The sequence below is a fragment of the Ovis aries genome, chromosome 14 (genome assembly GCF_016772045.2).
Source record: "Ovis aries strain OAR_USU_Benz2616 breed Rambouillet chromosome 14, ARS-UI_Ramb_v3.0, whole genome shotgun sequence".
In the NCBI taxonomy this organism is placed as follows: domain Eukaryota; kingdom Metazoa; phylum Chordata; class Mammalia; order Artiodactyla; family Bovidae; genus Ovis; species Ovis aries.
In genome coordinates, this window is record NC_056067.1 from 50,303,029 (window position 1) to 50,318,420 (window position 15,392).

The following is a 15,392-nucleotide window of genomic DNA, read 5'->3' on the forward strand; positions in this document are numbered from 1 at the left end:
TGCGGAGTTGAGAGACTGGGGTTGATCTTGGACAAAGGGTTCGTTTAGGAGGCATATTTAGGGGGGATAAACTTATGGCTACCTGCAGCTCCCAAGTGGGAAGACTAGTTTTCCAAAGGGGGTAATCACAAGTCAGAATGTCACCCACTGGGTTATACTGAAAGTACAATGAGGGCGATTCTGTAGACGTTGGAAAGAAACGATATATAATGAATCCATATGCATTGCCATTAGACAGGCTGTTCTGATATTACCATCTGAAGAGAGGTCTTGGCAATGAATACAAGACCCCTTATGGTTTGGAAGAAATATCTTACTGAGAAGAAGATTATATCACAGGAATTTCTTTTTTTTTTTTTTTTTCTGCACGCTATTTGCTTTACAATATTGTGCTGGTTTCTGCCATACATCAGCACGAATCAGCCAGAGGTATACATGTGTCCCCTCCTTCTTGAAGCTCCCTCCCATCACCCAATGTTCATCGCAGCATTTTTCACAATTGCTAGGACATGGAAGCAGCCTAGATATCCAGTGACAAGAATGGATACAGAAATTGTGGTACATATATACAGTGGAATGTTACTCAGTTTTAAAAAAGAATGCATTTGAGTCAGTCTTAATGAGATGGAAGAACCTAGAGCATATTCTACAGACAGAAGTAAGTCAGAAAGAGAAAGAATTTCTTTTGATTTTCAGAATCACGTACCTTGGCATCATTCCTTAAGGATGAATCTATCCCCCATGATGGTGTGATTACTCACCTAGAGCCAGGCATCCTGGAATGCAAAGTCAAGTGGGCCTTAGGAAGCATCACTATGAACAAAGCTAGTGGAGGTGATGGAATTCCAGGTGAGCTATTTCAAATCCTAAACGATGATGCTGTGAAAGTGCTGCACTCAATATGCCAGCAAATTTGGAAAACTCAGCAGTGGCCACAGGACTGAAAAAGGTCAGTTTTCATTCTAATCCCAAAGAAAGGCAATGCCAAAGAATGCTCAAACTACAGCACACTTGCACTCATCTCACACGCTAGTAAAGTAATGCTCAAAATTCTCCAAGTCAGGCTTCAACAGTATGTGAACCCTGAACTTCCAGATGTTCAAGCTGGATTTAGAAAAGGCAGAGGAACCAGAGATCAAATTGCGAGCATCTGTTGCATCATGGAAAAAGCAAGAGAGTTCCAGAAAAACATTGACTTCTGCTTTATGGACTATGCCAAAGCCTTTGACTGTGTGAATCACAACAAACTGTGGTACATTCTTCAAGAGATGGGAATACCAGGCCACCTGACCTGCCTCCTGAGAAATCTGTAGGCAGGTCAAGAGGCAACAGTTAGAACTGGACATGGAACAACAGACTGGTTCCAAATTGGGAAAGGAGTCCATCAAGGCTGTATATTGTCACCTTGTTTATTTAACTTAGATGCAGAGTACATCATGAGAAATGCTGGACTGGATGAAGCAGAAGCTGGAATCAAGATTGCCAGGAGAAATATCAGTAACCTCAGATATGCAGATGACACCACCCTTATGGCAGAAAGCGAAGAACTAAAGAGCCTCTTGATGAAAGTGAAAGAGGAGAGTGAAAAAGTTGGCTTAAAGCTTCACATTCAGAAAACGAAGATCATGGTATCTGGTCCCATCACTTCATGGCAAATAGATGGGGAAACAGTGACAGACTATATGTAGGGGGGCTCCAAAATCGCTGCAGATGGTGACTGTAGCCATGAAATTAAAAGATGCTTACTTCTTGGAAGAAAAGTTATGACCAACCTAAACAGCATATTAAAGAGCAGGGACATTACTTTGCCAACAAAGGTCTGTCTAGTCAAAGCTGTAGTTTTTCCAGTAGTCATGTATGGATGTGAGAGTTGGATCATAAAGAAAGCTGAGCGCCGAAGAATTGATGCTTTTGAACTGTGGTGTTGGAGACGACTCTTGAGAGTCCCTTGGACTGCAAGGAGATCCAACCAGTCCATCCTAAAGGAAATCAGTCCTGAAAATTCATTGGAAAGACTGAGGCTGAAGCTGCAACTCCAATACTTTGGCCACCTGATACGAAGAGCTGACTCATTGGTAAAGACCCTGATGCTGGGAGGGATTGGGGGCAGGAGGAGAAAGGAACAACAGAGGCTGAGATGGCTGGATGGCAACACTGACTCATGGACATGAGTTTGAGTGAACTCTGGGAGTTGGTGATGGACAGGGAGGCCCCGGCGTGCTTCAGTCCACGGGGTTGCAAAGAGTCGGACACGACTGAGCGACTGAACTAAACTGAACTGAACTGAAACTCCTCGGGGGATTCCTCTGATGTGCCCGGTGGCCCATGCCCATCTTTTCCCTCGGGGTCTGCAGGTAAGGCCACACTCCTCTGCGTGTCAGCAGACTTTGCTGCCACTTGTTCCTCCTCACTGATGTCACTATTGCCATCTTCAAGATTCATTTCTGTCTCATCCATAGCACTGTCTTCTTCCTCCTCCTCATCTTCCTTGGAAACATTCTTTAATGTGGTGAGCAGTCGATGGTAACCAGACACTTGTTCTGGTTAAGTCTCTGCTTCTCTTTCAGAACCTGAAGTATCTGAACTCTCTGACAGGTGACAAGTCTGCGGTTTTGCTTCCTTTCTGGAAACCTTGTCGTAGAAGGGATGCTCCTCGCCGAAATCTCAAAGATGCTTCTTCTGCTTTTTAGTCAGGGAGCTGAGCAGCTGGCTCCAGCTCTGGCTCCCATGTATGCCCATGGCAAGCACCTCAAATCCTCCCATCCCTAAAAATTAGCTTTTTTCACCTGGAAATAGTCTGGTCAACCCATTCACGTGGGACCACCGACGGGGCTTTACGGCGGAAGGCCCTCATTTGTCCTTATTTTGCTTGGGGGAATGGTCTGGTAGCAGAAATTCACCTGTAACTCTGAGTCCACTCTATTCTGGGGGCACAGGGGTACACAGAAAAATATTATATCTAAATTATCCTAACCTCCATCACTGTTTCCTGGGAGAGAGAAGTTCTGGCGGCAGAACGTGGTGGGTATGATATTAACAGGAAAGGATGACGTTCACAAGAATCTTTACCCTGGGACTCTCCCTGGTAGTCCAGGGGCTAAGACTCCTCACTCCCAGTGTAGGGGACCTGGGTTCCAACCTTGGTCGGGGAACTAGATCCCTCACACCACAGCTAAGAGTTTGCGTGCTCCAGCTAAAGATCTTGAAAGCCGCAATGAAGGTGCAAGATCCCAGTACTGCACCTAAGACTTGGCACAGCCACATTAAATAAGTAAAAGTTTAAGAGTACAATATTACAGGAGAGCTTTCAAAAAGGAGTGGGGAAAAAGCCCTTGTGCAACCAAGATGGCTCTGGGCTGCGCTCATGCTGCCCTGAGGACCGAGGGATCATGGCTAGCTCTCAAACTTTTTTCCTTTGCAAACGCAGGAAGGAACGTGGGAAAATGGGGCTGGCTGATGTCCATACAAATATGAGCAGGAAGAAGCAAGCACAGGTGGTAGACATGTCATGAACAGTTACTGCTTGATCCCTTCCAGTGCCCTGAGCCCTCCTGGCCTCCTCAGTCCAGACTCTGGAGGGAAAGACGCCATGTCCGTCTGTCCATGCTTACTAAGTCGCTTCAGTTGTGTCCGACTCTGCGACCCCATCGACTGTAGCCCACCAGGCTCCTCTGTCCATGGGAATTCTCCAGGCAAGAATACTGAGTGGGTTGCCATGCCCTCCCCTCCAGGGGATCTTCCCCACCCAGGGATCGAACTCGCATCTCTTATGTCTCCTGCATTGGCAGATGGGTTCTTTACCACCAGCGCCACGTGGGAACCCGAAAAGATACCACAGAACACACCAAGTCTTCAGAAAAGCTACTGTCTCTTTTGTCTCACCTTCCCCCAAGAGCTCCCTCTCCCCTGCTCCTTGTTGTCTCATTTCCACGCTTGTCCCCTCATCACTCTTGGTCCTCTGGAACTTGCTCGCGCCTCCCTGTATCTGCCTACGCAGTCCCTGCATGGGATGGCCTCTTCCCCTTTCCCCATCAACCTGCTCCGTCCCCTCTTACAGCCAGACTCACTGGCCATCTGCCACAGTCTGTCCCACCCTTTCAGATAATAACTAGAATTATGACTGATAACATTTTACTAGGATAGACCAGATGTTTAGAAACTCTATTCAATCACTAGAATAGCTATATTATTCCTAGTAACAATTATCATACAATGTAACGTAAGAAGATTTATTACTGTCAGGAAGCATTTAAGAGGAGGCTTCCTGTGTGCTGTTTTGGATCTGTCATGAATCCTCTGTCCCTTATTAATTCCTGAATATTCAGGAATTAAGTGGAGCAGCAAACTACTGGGGGCAGGGGTGGGGGTGGGGCTTAGGAATGCATGCATTTCCTTTGTTTGTTTTTCCATGCCGTGATAAGTAACTATTTATGACCCTCTTCCTTTTTATGAACCATATGGTAAAAGTGATTATTTACAACCCTCTCTCTTTCATATGGATGACCTCATGTTTCCTTGATAACTTGTAAGTTTTGATTTTATCTCTGCTGAAAATAGCTATCTTGTAAGACAGTATAAATACCCACACATGTTGAATAAAACAACTTTGCTCCATTAGAGCTTTGATCCCCGTGTCTCTCTGTCTCTCTGTCTCTCAGGCTAATTCTCTGGAGCGCAGAGACCCGTTGTGCGCACTCTTCTGCCCAGGCTTCTAAGGCCCTCTCGAGAAGACCCTGTGCCTTCACCCCCCCTTGAGAGGGCGTCAGGTGCCTTCATGAGTGACACAGCCCTGTGTCAAAGGACTTTATTGATTTTCTGCATAAACCAAGGAATATCAGCCTCTTTCTCTCTCTCTTTCTCTTTCTTATCATCGACTCTGGACCACCAGGTTCTGGTCCATTAAAGGACCTCAACAAGTGGTGCCCAGAACAGGTACCTGGTACACGTGGCAGATGCGGACAGAGTGACCCCGTGGCCTAATGAGGCTGGTAAGTACTTAGACATGGGTCAAATGGCTGGAAAGCCCTATCACTTTTCCACTTTACTTCAGCACTTATTTAAACTTCAGGGATTTTCAGTTTTGTCTCAGCAAATAGAGGCTTGCCTTCAGACAGCAGTTGAATGTAACCCTTGGTTCCCTGATGAAGGTAGTTTTGATTTAGAAATTTGGCACCAGGCCAAAGAGAATGTTGAACGTGCCACCAGACAGGGAAAAAATATCTCAATAGATTTTTGGCCTCTATGGGCTCTCACTGAAGCCGTGATTTTGCCATTTCAACGTAATTCTAGCCCTCCTGATATTCAGCAACAGGCAGAATACTTTTTACATGAATAAGAATTAGACGATGAAACCTTACGAACGGCCCAATTAGAACAAAATAAAAAGATTTCAGAATTTTCCTACAAGCCCTGCCCTGGTTGCTCCAAGCACTCCTCCCATGGCAATGGGCACAAATCTCAAAGTCCCTCCCTTGCTAGAACCTAATGATTCTGGCAACAACTCCCCTAAGACACCTTTTGACATTAAAACCAACAACACCTTTCTGAATAACAATAATCTACCTACTCACTCTCCTTCACGACAGAGGCCCTCTGAATTGCTGGCATTGCAATCACAGGTCTCTGAAGCAAATGGTTTCTCCGCCTTTCCAGTTTTAGGAAATCCTGACGCTCAAGGGCACATAATACCTCAATATGAGGGTATTAACTTTTACCACATGCAACAAATTAAAAAAGCTATAACTATGTACGGCCCACGTTCACCTTTTACTAAAGTACTTCTAAATTCTATAACATCCTCTATTGGAAATTTTATTACCCATGATTGGCGAACTTTGGAGAAGGCAACGGCACCCCACTCCAGTACTCTTGCCTGGAAAATCCCATGGACGGGGGAGCCTGGTAGGCTGCAGTCCATGGGGTCGCTGAGGTCGGACACGACTGAGCAACTTCGCTTTCACTTTTCTCTTTCATGCATTGGAGGAGGAAATGGCAACCCACTCCAGTGTTCTTGCCTGGAGAATCCCAGGGACGGGGGAGCCTGGTGGGCTGACATCTCCTGGGGTCGCACAGAGTCGGACACGACTGAAGCGACTTAGCAGCAGCAGGCGAACTTTAATAAAAGCTCTCCTTAAACCAGGAGAATATCTTCAGTGGATGATGTGGTTTCATGATATAGCCAGAGATGATGCTAGCAGAAATGCTTGAGCTGGTGCTCCCCCAAATCAAACTACTTTTGAAATGCTAACTGGTACAGGACAATTTGATGCTATAGAAGCTCAAATACAGTGCCTTCCCTTGTTACATGAACAATTAAAAACAGTGGCCCTTGAAGCTTGGGATCGAATTACTCCTCAAGGGGAGCCTACAGGTAGCTATACTAAAATATGACAGGGACCCAATGAAACATGTGCTGATTTTTTGGCTAGATTCAGTTCAGTTCAGTTCAGTCGCTCAGTCGTGTCCGACTCTTTGCGACCCCATGAATCGAAGCACGCCAGGCCTCCCTGTCCATCATCAACTCCCGGAGTTGACTCAGACTCACATCCGTCGAGTCCGGGATGCCATCCGGCCATCTCATTCTTGGTCGTCCCCTTCTCCTCCTGCCCCCAATCTCTCCCAGCATCAGAGTCTTTTCCAATGAGTCAACTCTTCACATGAGGTGGCCAAAGTACTGGAGCTTCAGCTTTAGCATCATTCCTTCCAAAGAAATCCCAGGGTTGATCTCCTTCAGAATGGACTGGTTGGATCTTCTTGCAGTCCAAGGGACCCTCAAGAGTCTTCTCCAACACCACAGTTCAAACACTCAATTCTTTGGCGCTCAGCCTTCTTCACAGTCCAACTCTCACATCCATACATGACCACAGGAAAAACCATAGCCTTGACTAAATGGACCTTAGTCGGCAAAGTAATGTCTCTGCTTTTGAATATACTATCTAGGTTGGTCATAACTTTTCTTCCAAGGAGTAAGCGTCTTTTAATTTCATGGCTGCAGCCACCATCTGCAGTGATTTTGGAGCCCCCAAAAATAAAGTCTGACAGTGTCTCTACTGTTTCCCCATCTATTTCCCATGAAGCGATGGGACCAGATGCCATGATCTTCGTTTTCTGAATGTGGAGCTTTAAGCCAACTTTTTCACTCTCCTCTTTCACTTTCATCAAGAGGCTTTTAGTTCCTCTTCACTTTCTGCCATAAGGGTGGTGTCATCTGCATATCTGAGGTTATTGATATTTCTCCCGGCAATCTTGATTCCAGCTTGTGTTTCTTCCAGTCCAGGGTTTCTCATGATGTACTCTGCATAGAAGTTAAATAAGCGGGGTGACAATATACAGCCTTGACGGACTCCTTTTCCTATTTGGAAGCAGTCTGTTGTTCCATGTCCAGTTCTAACTGTTGCTTCCTGACCTGCATACAGATTTCTCAAGAGGCAGGTTAGGTGGTCTGCTATTCCCATCTCTTTCAGAATTTTCCACGGTTTATTGTGATCCACACAGTCAAAGGCTTTGGCATAGTCAATAAAGCAGAAATAGATGTTTTTCTGGAACTCTCTTGCTTTTTCCATGATCCAGCAGATGTTGCCAATTTGATCTCTGATTCCCCTGCCTTTTCTAAAACCAGCTTGAACATCAGGGAGTTCACGGTTCACGTATTGCTGAAGTCTGGCCTGGAGAATTTTGAGCATTACTTTACTAGCATGTGAGATGAGTGCAATTGTGCAGCAGTTTGAGCATTCTTTGGCATTGCCTTTCTTTGGAATTGGAATGGAAACTGACCTTTTCCAGTCCTGTGGCCACTGCTGAGTCTTCCAAACTTGCTGGCATATTGAGTGCAGCACTTTCATAGCATCATCTTTCAGGATTTGAAACAGCTCATCTGGAATTCCATCACCTCCACTAGCTTTGTTCGTAGTGATGCTTTCTAAGGCCCACTTGACTTCACATTCCAAGACGTCTGGCTCTAGATTAGGGATCACATCATCGTGATTATTGAAGATCTTTTTTGTACAGTTCTTCCGTGTATTCTTGCCACCTGTTCTTAATATCTTCTGCTTCTGTTAGGTCCAGACCATTTCGAGCCCATCTTTGCATGAAATGTTCCCTTGGTATCTCTAAAGAAACTGCTATTTCCCATACTGTAATTGGAGAAGAAGCCAAAAGGCAACTAGAGAAATCGCTTGCTTATGAAAATGCAAATCAGGAATGTCAAGAAGCTATAGCTCCAATTCATGAGACAGGGACTATTATTGATTATTTGAAGGCTTGTCACAATCTAGGATCAGAAACTCAAAAGGTGCAAATGCTAGCTGAAACAATGGTTGCTCCCTTAAGAAAGGGAAATGAAGGATGCTTTACATGTGGAGATAAGAACCATTTAGAAAGGGACTGCCTTAAGAAAGTTAAAAACCTCCAAAAATCCGCCCTCGCTGCCATAGAGGAATGCATTGGGCCAAAGATTGTAAATCTAAATTTGACGCTGAAGGGAAACCTATTCCGGGAAACTCCAAGCAGGGGACCCCCAGGTCCCTTTCAACAAAAACCAGGGGCAAATTCCATCTTTTCCCTCAAACCCTCAACAGCTGGCCGCACTGCAGTCGATATACCAGCCCTAAATGCCTTTCTCCTTTACCCCCAGGCAGTCCCCTCTGGAATACCTACCGGACTTTTGGACCCCTGCCCCCAACAAACCTTTGGTCTGTTACTTGGCCGATCTAGTTTGACTTCTAAAGGAATTACTGTTCACCCTGGAGTAATTGATTCAGATTGTAAAGGAGAAATTCAAAGTATGATGTCATCTCAGGTTTTATGGCAATTCAAAGGGGGATAAAATCGCTCAATTACTCCTTTTACCTTACATTTCTATTAATTCCCCTAATGATGTACGGACGGGCGGATTCGGCAGTACAGATCAAAAACAGTCCTTTTGGACATCATTAGTACCCGAATTTGCCCGACCAACTATAAATATCAAAACTAATGGTAGAAGATTTTTTGGTCTCCTCGACACTGGATCTGATATTACTATTATTTCCAAACATTTATGGCCCCCAATCCTGGCTTGTACAAAAATTTCTTCCGAATTGCAGGGATTTCTCAAACCAAAGTACAAGAGGTTTATCAGAGTACTCAAATTTATCCATGTGAGGGACCAGAAGGCCAACCTGCAACATTAAAACCTTATGTGATAGAGGCACCCCTTTATCTAATAGAAAGACATTTACTTATGCAATGGCAAACTCAGATATACATTCCACATTTTTCCGAGGGGCCACTGCTCATTTAACAAACAATACAATTATTAAAACAACTCAGAAGAATGACGAGCCTATTTGGATAGAGCAGTGGCCCCTCAGGAAAGAGAAATAATAGGCAGCTAAGAAACTTATAGATACACAACTAAAATTAAAGCATATTGAGGAATGTTGTTCTCCTTGGAACTCTCCTATGTTTGGTATAAAAAAAGAAATCTAACTAATGGCGTCTCCTAACAGACCTTAGAAAAGTTAATGCATCTCGGAAACCTATGGGTGCATTACAACCAGGAATCCCATCACCTACCACTATTCCTCAAAGTTGGCATATTATTATTATTGATTTACAAGACTGCTTTTTTAATATACCTTTGCACCCTTTAGACCGAGAGAGATTTGCTTTCTCTCTCCCTTACCCTAATCATATCGGACCTCATAAGCGGTACCCATGGACTGTACTGCCACAGGGGATGATGAATTCTCCCACCGTGGGTCAGTACTACGTAGCCAAAGCCCTTGAGCCTGTGAGAAAGCAATTTCCTAACTTTCTTGTTATTCACTATATGGATGATATATTGTTTTCGGCTCCATCTAGCTTAGAAACTCAACACATGTTTGATATAGCTCAACTATGCTTTAAAAACTCTGGATTAATCATTGCCCCTGAAAAATTTCAAACCTCTACACCTTACCATTACTTGGGGTTTGTTGTTAATAAACAATGTACTACTCCCCAACTAACTCAGATCCGTACTGATAAATTATCAACCTTAAATGATTTTCAAAAGCTCTTAGGTGATATAAATTGGATTAGACCTTCCTTCAGTTCAGTTCAGTTCAGTCGCTCAGTCATGTCCGACTCTGTGCGACCCCATAGACGGCAGCCCATCAGGCTCCACCGTCCCTGGGATTCTCCAGGCAAGAACACTGGACTGGGTTGCCATTTCCTTCTCCAATGCATGAAAGTGGAAAGTGAAAAGTGAAAGTGAAGTCGCTCAGTCGTGTCCAACTCTTAGCGACCCCATGGACCGCAGCCTAGCAGGCTCCTCCGTCCATGAGATTTTCCAGGCAAGAGTACTGGAGTGGGGTGCCATTGCCTTCTCCAGACCTTCTTTAGGCATTGCTAATTATCAACTGAATAACCGATTTAATACTTCAAAAGGAGATCCTGATTTAAATAGCCCTTGTTCACTTTCTCAAGAGGCATGAGAGGAACTCTATTTGGTGCAAAATAAATCACAAAACAATTTCCTACTCGCATCAAACTGGATTTACCTCTAGAGTTGCTTATACTCCCCTCTCCTCTTTCTCCCACAGGACTTCTTGCCCAACAAGAACAGCCATAGACTGGATCTATACTCGTTTTAGGGGAATAAAGTCACTTACACCCTACCTTGATTTAATTGCTCTAATCATTATCAATGGAAGAAATAGGACTACAACTCTAATCGGCTCTGATCCTCATAAAATTATAATACCTATCAATCAATCTCAACTTGAGAACTCATTACAAACTTCCACCGATTTCCAAATAGCTTTTCTGGAATACTTTGGAGAAATTTCATTTCATTATCCTTCTGGTAAGCTGTGGAATTTCTTCAAAAATACTGAATTTATTAGTTCTCACATTATCAGCTCACAGCCTGTACCACAGGCAGAGGCTTTTTATATAGGTGGGACTAAAAACGCCAAAGCTTCATTCTGGTCTCTTAGGGAATATAAAGTCTTTTATACTAAATTTGCTTCTGCTCAACAAAATGAATTACATGCTCTTATTCAAGTTATTTGCCTACATCCTTACCCCATTAATATAGTCTCTGATTCTATATATTTTGTATTAAAAAATATAGAAACCTCCACCATAAACTCCAATCAACCTATTATTCAACAACTCTTTTTCGAACTACAATCTGTTGTTAGAAACCGCAATTCTCCCATGTATATTACACATATTCGAGCACGTTCTTGTCTTCCTGGCCCCATGACTTACGGTAATGAGCAAGCTGATAAACTGGTTTCCTTTGCGACTCCAGAGGAACAGCATGCTCTGTTGCATAACCATGCTGGCTCCCTACACCAGTTATGGAAAATCCCACACCGCCAGGCTAAAGAAATTATTAGTAATTGCTTTACTTGTAGACCTCTACATCTTCGACTCATTGCACAAGGTATTAATCATCGTGGTTTGCAACCTAATGAACTATGGCAAATGGATGTACCTCATTGCCCTGAACTTTCTCCATCTTCTTTCTTGCATGTCTGTATCGACACTAATACTTCTTTTATTTGGGCCACACCTCTTCACGGTGAGGCTACACAACACGTTATAACTCACTTCTTAGCTTGTTTTGCTGTAATGGGAACTCCTGCTGCGGCTGCTGCTGCTGCTAAGTCGCTTCAGTCGTGTCCGACTCTGTGCGACTCCATAGACGGCAGCCCACCAGGCTCTGCCATCCCTGGGATTCTCCAGGCCAGAATACTGGAGTGGGTTGCCATTTCCTTCTCCAATGCATGAAAGTGAAAAGTGAATATAACTCACTTACTGGCTTGTTTTGCTGTAATGGGAACTCCTAGTTCTATAAAAAAACAGACAATGGTTCTGCCTATATTTCTAGACACTTTAAACAATTTTTACAATCTTTTTCTGTTAAACATATTACAGGTATTCCTTATAATCCACAGGCACAAGGCATAGTCGAATGAACACATCACACACTAAAGTTGCAAATAAAAAAATTTTAAAAGGGGGAATACACAGGAACACTACTGTCTTCCTTATTTAAAGCAGACTTTACTAGATTCTGTCATGCGAGTGTATGTTCCTCGGTTCTTTGTCTCGTCACAACAAAGATTTGGAGCGACCGACATTAAAGCCCTCGGCGCATCACAGCTCTCGGGTCTTGGACAAACCGTGTTATAGCTCTTAGGCAAATCAGTGTTACAGCTCTGTTTTATTTAGAAGATAGCAGGAGAATCCGTCCTCGAAGCATGAGGGCATGCCAACCCAAAGATCTGAAGAGAAGAAAGTAGAGGAGCTCGTGGGGAGGGAGAGAGAGAGGGAGAGAGAGAGAAAGAGCCCACACACGTGGGAGAGGAAGAGAGAGAGAAAGTGCTTTGGCTCCTCCTTTTATGTGTTTTTCCTCCCCCTGGGTCTGCCTTACACAAACTGGGCTCAGCCAGGAGAGCTGTTTGTTCTACCTGAAGTCCTCACTCTGGTCCTCGGACCTTCTTTTGTCCTATCTTCGCCGGCTTTTCCCTTGCTTGTCTTTTAGCCACCGCCATTTTGGACTCCTTTTCCCTATTCTACCTAACAATTCCAACATAAGATATTTTCTAAACCTATACCTACTGTTAATACAGCTTTATTTGTTTTAAAATTTTTAAACTCACCACAGGGAGATATTTTAACGAGGGCAGAGAAGCACTTCGAGGAATTGAAGGTCACCTCTCTTCCTCTGCCCATTTGGAACCAGGACGAGTTCACGAAAAAATGGAAATGGGGGAAATTAATCTTACAGGGGAAAGGGTATGCTTGTATTTCCTCAGATGGATCCAACGAACTCACATGGCTTCCTCTTCGGAAGATTTGACCCAAGGGGTCCCCCAACCTTCAAAATGGAGACGGGACAACAAGGACCCCAGGAGGAAGCAATTCCAACACGGGCCATGTGGGTTCTGAAGATCTCCAAGAAGCACCTCCCTCCGTGGCCTCATCCTTATGATCTCCCCACTTGGGGACAAATAAAAACCCTTACTAATCGAGCTGAAAATTTGGTCTCTCTACAGGGAATGCCTCAGAGTCCTGAATACATTCTTCTGGCAATGCTCAGTCTTTTGGCCTGTACCTCCCCCGCTGCAGCTCTGACTAATCACACTTACTGAGCTTACATAGGCAACCCCCCTCTATTGCAGGACATAGAATGGACCGGGAAAAACAGATCTTGTCAACCATTGACTCCACCCACATGCCCCTTCCCTGGAACGTGAAAGGGCCCTCACACCCTGGGGAGGAGGGAAAACTCATTAACATATCTTTAGGCTATGAAGTCCTTCCCCTGTGCGTGGGCCCAGCAGAATTGTGTATAAACGTTAGCTGACAAACTTGGGTTTTCGTCCTGCCTCCCAAAAAGGATTTTCAGATGTTGCTTGGATTATTTACTGCCCTTTCTTTGTCTGTAAACCATGTTTATACTACTGAGACTTTAGGGAAAGTGTTAGGGAAAGAACAAAGAACATTATGCAAAGGGAAATGGCAATCCATTCCATTACTAGTGCCTGGAAAATCCCATGGACAGAGGAGCCTGGTAGGCTACAGTCCATGGGGTTACAAAGAGTCGGACAAGACTGAGCGATTTCACTTTCACTTCCTTATAAGAACTTTACATATACTCCTCTTCGTTGGGACTAATGTCAAGCCAAATCAGCAAAATTAATGTTTCTGGCTAATCATACAATTGTTGATTGGGGACCCCATGGTATGTGGTTATCTAACTGCTCAGAAGATGTTAACAGCACGGTGTGTGACTGTTACGCAAGTGACATGGAAGGTCACTGACACTATGATGGAACATTGTCATGACGAAGGACTTCTTAGGGGCTTGCCGGTGGATTAGCCCCACCTCGTCCTAGGATGGTCCTCGAGCAACAGAGGGGCCTGAACAATGGGACATTTGCACATTTGCTTGAGCACCGAAGAACTTGGAACTTGGACCGGACATTTCACAGGAACCCGTCGTGGTCATAGTAACTATTTCTTTCGCTATAATCAGTCACATGTTATACAGGCCTGTGTCCCACTTCCTTTTGTTACAGCCATAGGAAATTGACTGTTAGGACCAAACTGAAGCCAGGACAGGCTCTAAGGGGCAAGCCCACAGGCAGTGTAGTTAGACCAATCAAAAAAATCCCCATAGCCCCCCCGCCCGCGCCAGACCCGAGCCAATCCAGATAGGGATATGAGGTTTAAAAGTCCCGCGTGCACGTATGGTTTAACCAATCAGCTATGCTGTTACAGAAACAAAGAACCGTCTGTATAAAAGTATATGTGATTCAGAGCAAGGGGCCTTTGTCAGATTCCACTGTGCTGGATAAAACCTGGGCCCTGGCTCGAGCTAGTAATAAACCCCTTTATGCTTTTGCATTGCTGTGGACGTCTTATTCTCTCAGTTTTGGGGACTCGGACTCTGGGCATAACATTGACAATTTAATAGGACTTTATGTTGTGTAACTTGTATTAATTGCAAACCATATACTTGTCTTAACTCCTCTATCTCTTTAAGAAATGATTCCCTTTTGATTCTTTGATCTCGAGGTAATTTGTGGTTACCAGGAAATCTCCAACGACCTTGGGGAGAAAGTCCCATGGCTGGACTTGCTTCCAGATTACTTCAATTTTGTGTTACTCCTGTTCATTTTAATCATAGTGCCTACAACTGGGAACAAACCAAATTTCATTTTACAAATATAATAAAATAGGGGGAATTGTCAGGAAGCATTTAAGAGGAGGCTTCCTGTGTGCTGTTTTGGATCTGTCATGAATCCTCTGTCCCTTATTAATTCCTGAATATTCAGGAATATTCAGTGGAGTAGCAAACTACTGCTGGGGCTTAGGAATGCATGCATTTCCTTCTTTTGTTTTTCCATGCTGTGATAAGTAACTATTTATGACCCTCTTCCATTTTATGAACCATACGGTAAAAGTGATTATTTACAACCCTCTCTCTTTCATATGGATGACCTCATGTTTCCTTGATAACCTGTAAGTTTTGATTTTATCTCTGCTTAAAAAAGCTATCTTGTAAGACAGTATAAATACCCACATAATGTTGAATAAAACACTTTGCTCCATCAGAGCTTTGGTCCCCGTGTCTCTCTCTCTCTCTCTCTCTCTCTCTCTCTGGCTAACTCTTTGGAGCGCAGAGACCCGCTGTGCTCACACTCCTGCCCAGGCTCCTAAGACCCTCTCAGGAAGGCACCCTGTGCCTTCACCCACCTCGAGAGGGCGCCAGGTGCCTTTGTGAGCGACGCAAGCCCTGAGTCAAAGCACTTTATTGGTTTTCTGCATAAACCAAGGAATATGAGCCTCTTTCTCTCTTTTACTTTCTTATCGTCGACTCTGGACCACCAGGTTCCAGTCCATTAGAG

General features: G+C 44.2%; 1 long non-coding RNA gene across 1 annotated transcript; it reads left to right on the plus strand.

Moving 5' to 3' along the window:
- Nucleotides 1-341: 341 nt before the first annotated feature.
- Nucleotides 342-14,247, plus strand: LOC132657761 (uncharacterized). Its single transcript, XR_009596345.1, has 2 exons — nt 342-4,988; nt 10,566-14,247. It is a non-coding gene; the product is annotated as an uncharacterized LOC132657761 (long non-coding RNA).
- The last annotated feature ends 1,145 nt before the right edge of the window (nt 14,248-15,392 follow it).